This window comes from Peromyscus eremicus, chromosome 14 (genome assembly GCF_949786415.1).
Source record: "Peromyscus eremicus chromosome 14, PerEre_H2_v1, whole genome shotgun sequence".
Lineage (NCBI taxonomy): Eukaryota > Metazoa > Chordata > Mammalia > Rodentia > Cricetidae > Peromyscus > Peromyscus eremicus.
The window spans coordinates 38,593,262-38,599,261 of NC_081430.1; the positions used below are offsets into that span (position 1 = coordinate 38,593,262).

At 41.2% G+C, this 6,000-nt stretch overlaps 1 protein-coding gene and 1 long non-coding RNA gene across 13 annotated transcripts in view; both read left to right on the forward strand.

Moving 5' to 3' along the window:
* Nrxn3 (neurexin 3) overlaps nt 1–6,000 on the forward strand; it is a 1,488,381-nt gene that overhangs the window by 836,636 nt on the left and 645,745 nt on the right. The window lies entirely within an intron of this gene.
* Nucleotides 5,123–6,000, forward strand: part of LOC131924656 (uncharacterized) — an 18,393-nt gene continuing 17,515 nt past the window's right edge. For both annotated transcript variants that reach the window (XR_009382983.1, XR_009382984.1), the window contains exon 1: nt 5,123–5,247. This is a non-coding gene — a long non-coding RNA (uncharacterized LOC131924656). The remainder of the gene's footprint in view (nt 5,248–6,000) is intronic.

Here is a 6,000-nt window from a genome sequence, read left to right on the forward strand (position 1 = left end):
AGCTGACTTCCAAGGCTTACACGCCCCTCTGTTGTAATTCCTTCCTTCGTTTGCTGAGTATCATTGGTAATTTCTATGTAAATTTGCTCAGGGTAGCAATTTAGCAGCTTCTCTGTTGACAAATGAGGAACAACTCAGTAGTCAAGTGATGGCATTTCATCATCTGTGCGGAGGTGGAAAGCGGCATTTTGAAGCCTTCAGAAGGGTGCAGAGATCGACTCTGGAAATGGGTTTTCTTAGGGAAGCCACATTTCCCCTGCACTCTATTTACTTTTCTATATTTTTAGATGGGTGGGTACACTGGGGGAGGGGGGATGTTTTTTAGAGAGATACTGTTCAAATATTCTTCCTTTTATCATGTGGTTAGTCAATGCATTTCAAAGACAATCAAGAAAGAAGGAACCTCCTAAGTTCCCAAGAGCCTTCAAAAATAGGTGTGTAGCTTGACCAATTGTCCCCTCATAGTCCATCCTTAGGAGGCTGACCTTGGAATTCTTTCTGTGATGACTAGGGAGAGGTGCAGGGAGGCAATATGACTTCCTTCACAAAGCCCACTATTTTTATTTTACGTTTGTATGTGAGTGCATGTGTGTGTATGTTCTTGTGTGTGGTAAGTATATGTGTGTACAGATTTGAGTGCACATGTATTTGTACATCATAGACGTCCTTCTCTACTGTTCTCTACCAGGCCTATCACTGAACCTGGAGCTCACTCTTTAGCTAGCAAGCACCAGGAATCGTCCTTTCTCTGCTTTGCCCCTACTGGATTTATAAGATCACATTGTTTCTGCTGGCTTTTGGGGGAGGAAAGGGGTGGGGGTGGGGATCCAAACTAAGGTCCCTGTGCTTGAGTGGCAAGGACTTTACCAACTGACCCATCTCTCTTGAAGCTACTTTTTTTTTTAATCTGCTTGAATCAAAGCCCTTAGCTTTGTTCTAAGTTCACTTTTAGCCAATTCACTCACATCTCTCTTACACCTTCTCCTGAAACTAGACAGCCTCCTACACTGATGTTACAAGAGGCAGGCAGATGGAGAAGTCCTTAAAAACCACCCTTCCAGGATGCCTGGTACTCCTTCCTCTCCAGCAGTGATGTCCATTATGCATTCGCAATAGAGCTGTGGATCTATCCCACTAATTTATTCTGATCTCTGTTCTAAATGCTAGAAGGTCCAAACAGTGATAGCATGGCATGCTCCTACTTTTAAAGAGCTTTTATTTTAGGGAGGAGGAACGGGTCAGTGAGCAAGTGAACAAAGAACCATGCACTGTGTCAGAGCAGCAGAAAGATCAAAATCATGTTTAGAGAAGACAGTTAAACAGAGATTGGGATGGCTAGAAGACAGCTCTTTACAGATCCAGGGAGGAATGTTCCAGTCAGAGAAGATTGCTGGAACAAAGTTCCTGTGGCTGGAAAGCACTTAGCAAGTTGATGAATCAGGCACAGGGCCAGACGACAGTCTGCAAGCAAAGCTTGTCCCCGACTGGGAAGAAGGTGCTGCAGTTTTAGCTCTATAGTTGTGGGCTTTATTGTTAAGTTCAAGCTGACATGATAAAGAACCCACCCTTCCTTCGTTGTTCATTGTACCATCTTCCTTCCTTCCTTCCTTCCTTCCTTCCTTCCTTCCTTCCTTCCTTCTTTCCTTCCTTCCTTCCTTCTTTCCTTCCTTCCTTCCTTCTTTCCTTCCTTTCTCCCTCCCTTCCTCCCCCGCTCTTTTTTCTTTGTTGTTTTTTTCTTTTTTTTTTTTCCAGAGAGAGTTTCTCTGTGTAGCCCTGGCTGTCCTGGAACTCACTCTGTAGACCAGGCTGGCCTCAGACTCAGAGATCCTCCTGCCTCTGCCTCCCAAGTGCTGGGATTAAAGGCGTGTGCCACCACCACTGCCCAGCCCATTGTACTACTTTCACTGCCTCTGCGACTTGAGAACACCTTAACAAAAAACTCAGAAACTATTTTGTCCCAGTTTCCTTGGATCTAGGGGAAGTTAGGGGGTGCCCAGACATTAGATCTTTCTCTAGATTTAGGTTTAATTTATGTTAAAAAGAGTTTATGTTAAAAAGGGGTTTGTGTGTGAGTGTGTGTGTATGTGTGTGTGTGTGTGTGTGTGTGTGTGTGTGAGAGAGAGAGAGAGAGAGAGATCTAGACACCAACTCCATAAACATTCTCTGTCTCTTTCCACATAGACTCCCTAGCTTGCCTTACATCTTAACAATCTTCTAAGTTTCTTTTCTCTATAAATCCACGTTAAAGAATTTCTACCATTGCAGAGTCGTAGCTTCCTATATGTGAAGCCAAAGGTAATGTCATTTTTTTTTTAAACTCACTTGGAATATGCAAGTTACTATTTGGGGGAGGAGGACTAGAAATGTTTCAATTTTTTTCATCTTAAAATGAATACAAGGAGGGGGGGAGAGAGAGAGAGAGAGAGAGGGAGAGAGAGAGAGAGAGAGAGAGAGAGAGAGAGAGAGAGAGAGAGAGAGAGAGAACTGTCTTAGGGATAAGACCCAGAAGTTGACATGAAAGCCATATTCTTGGAGCATATTGGTCCACAATGTGTTTACTTTGGGGTGGTCAATAGGTTGAAGTATAATAACCATTTCTGACATCCTTCCAGAGAAACTCAAGTGCCCTGTGTTACTTTTATATTGCTGTGAAAAAATAATACCATGTGCAAAAGTGACTTATGTAAGAGTTTATTTTGGCTTCTTGTTCTAGAGGGAGAGTCTGTAATGGCAAGGGAGGCACCATCGCAGACAGCCAGAGCAGAAAGTTCCTATCCTCAATCACGGGCAGAAAACAGAGAAAGTGAACTAGAAATGGACAAGGGTTTAAAGCCCCAAAGCCTTCCTTCAGTGATATGATTCCCACAGCAAGGTGGTACCTAGGAAGCATATAAACTCCCTAAACAGTGCTACTCACTGGGTAACAAGTATTTAAATACACAAACTTATGGGGGACATTCCTCACTCAAATCACCATGGACACATCATTTTTTTTTCTGCCTTTGTATCTCACCTAGAACCAAGTTCTCACCTAGAACCCAGGCAAGCAGAGAAAATATACACCTCTGTTGCTCTGACATGTGGTTGACCATGAGTATGGGTGTTCGTGTCACAGAGTGCAAATTAGGCTAGGTGTGTGCCACTCCTGGATTACCCCAAACATTTTCTTACTGAGCTACATTGCTGTACAATGGGAAGCAGGTTCTTTATTAGGCAGGGTCGGGTTCAACTTTTGAAATTGAAGAGATACTGAAAATTGAGTATTTTTTTTTTTTATTCTGATACTTGCAAATAACCCTCTCTACCCCCACTCCTCTTCCTCTACCACTTCAATGCATAGTTTAACATTGTTTTGTATTGTAGCTATGGGGAGTGCGGCTAAGGAGGATTGTGGGAAGCAGGCTTAGAGATGTGACTGCCCCCCCCCCCCCCCCCCCCCCCCCCCCCCCCCCCCCCCCGCTGCTCCTTCCTCACACTCAAACCGAAGTCACCACTTCACACTGCCAGCTTCGGTTCACCTCCCCACCTTCCAAATGAAGCTGTCATCTGACCTGGCTATGGAGGATATGCAGCTTCCCTCCAGGAGCTCCACCACACGAGCTAAAAATAAAGACTGCTCTATCTCTGTAGACACTGCTAACCCAATTAGAGCAAAAAAAATTAAAGGAAATTACAGCCTCATTAAATAGAAGCAGGAAAACTCTAATAAGGCAAACTAAATCAGTTACACAATTTAAAACTTTTCTTAAAAATCAAAATAATTTGAAACCACTTATCACTTAAATGAATGAAGGCAGATGCAGAATTGCAGTCTTCATGTGCGCCAGTAAACTGGGAGCACAAGTCCAAGACTCCCACCCAGGAATAGTTATGACAAGCAATCCTTCATGGAAATCCAAAATTAACTGGAAAAAGATTTCTAGAAGTTGTCATCTTTATAAATATCCTCCTGAATGACATTTTGTTTAAAAATGTGATCAGGCTCTGGAATGATTTTAAGTCTTTGATATTAAGAAAAGGTATGTATTTCTTGAGATATTTTATCAGAAAGAGGTGAATGGGGGCCCTATTGATTGGTGTCAGAATTTGATTTATCCTCAGTTGCAGGTGCCAGGCTATTAGGCCTGCACCACTCACCAATAATCACCTTACATCTCATTATCTTATTATTTGCATTATTAAAATCCCTTCTCTGAAGAGATCCATATTCATTTAAATTTATCTTATTTTTAACTGGTAATTTTACCTATGTGTGGGATATGATGTCCTTTCCTCTCATTATGTGTATACATTGGAGACTTATCAGCTCTTTGAGTACAATGTTGCTGTTAGATATTCAGATTTTTTTTCTTCATTGATAGCCATGTGGAAGCAAAATGGACTTCCTTAAAGAGAATTTGTTTTGAAATAGCTTGGAGGAGATTCACCTGTCTACCTGTCTGTAATAGACTGTAACACACACACACACACACACACACACACACACATACACACGCTCAAAGATGGAGTCATACACAATATTTTGTGTGTCGTGGTGAATAAGCAGGAAAATGTACACATATAGTACAATATGGTTTCATAAATCAAGTAGAGGTAGAAGACATTGAAATGACCCCACTATTTCAGACCAATACTAAGTCATTTTTCATCACTCCTTGTTACCTTACTCCTAAAATTCAAGAGTTCACAAAACAATTAGATCCATGTGACAAGAAGTATTCCCTGATTTGGGGAAGATGACCAGTGAGGTAGAGACTAAATTCCCAGGTCATAGTTCTGAAATGCCAGAAAACTAAACCTTCTTAAAATTATCTGGGTCATGCATGGCTGAACAACTGGCTTGTATGACCCTAACTTTAATGTGTATTCCTAAAGCTATCTAACCACAACCATTTTCAAAATACTTGTCTATTGTTGGAAATGTATTTTTAAATACAAGTTAGGTTTTGAAAAAAAAATGCATGTAACAATTTTATTGGTGTGAATACCTACGCATATGAGAAAGAGAATCTATCAAGCAGAAGGCTTAAACCTAAGTGAATAATCATTCATTGTTACTTCAGAGAGAGAATTTCCACACAGTCAGAGAAGAATGTTCATGTCACATGTGTTCCATCCTCATTGTTTTACTGTACTCATGCTTAGAATAATGCCACCAAGGTTCCTGATCTGTCATCGCTGGTCACCAGCCACCTTTGCTGAGATGTTATTGTGAAGAAGACAGTGCTGGGCCAGCTGACCACTGAGGTGGGTGTTGTGAGAATTTCTAGCGGCACTTCGACTTGAGAATCTCTTGTCCTTTTCCTTTGACTCATCTCTTCTTCATTTGACGTTCTCCAGGATGCTGTAACAAACTACTCATCAGTAGTTTCCCGCCCCCATTCTTCCTAATGCGTCTTTTAGTTTATCTTGACATCCAGACATGAGAAAATTAAAAGACCAATGCAACCATGGAGCTGAAAAAATCCAGATTTAGAAAAAGTAGCAGTCTCATGGCTTAGCTTAGATTGTCTAGGGCTTTCCTGGAAGATTTTTCTACAAGGCACATAGGACTCACCAAATACCTGTGACATTTCACACCTTTGCCTTTTCTAGCAACTAATACTTTTTTATCCCTCTTATCAAACTTAATTGCTGTACATTTTTTTATCTATCAGAAATACTAACTAGGGTGCTTGGAGATGGTTGTGTGATGTACTACCCACCTCAGCTCACTTCATGTTGAATGTGAATGACTCTCTTAGAGATGCTTAATTCACAGCTTATATATAACTTGATCTGATAGCTTGTTGTCAATGTCTTAACTGGAATTTAAACATTTAGAGCGTAGAGATTATTGAACACACAAGGAGCTCAATAACTCTTCAAGGAATCCAATTGAACTGACAAAGTCAGACACTTGTTCCAGCTCTGATTGCCGGAAAAGTTGGCAGGGTTTCTCCAGAGTAGAGACTACCTTGAAACCATGTGCTGCTTGCTGAAATAGATTCTGGAACACTT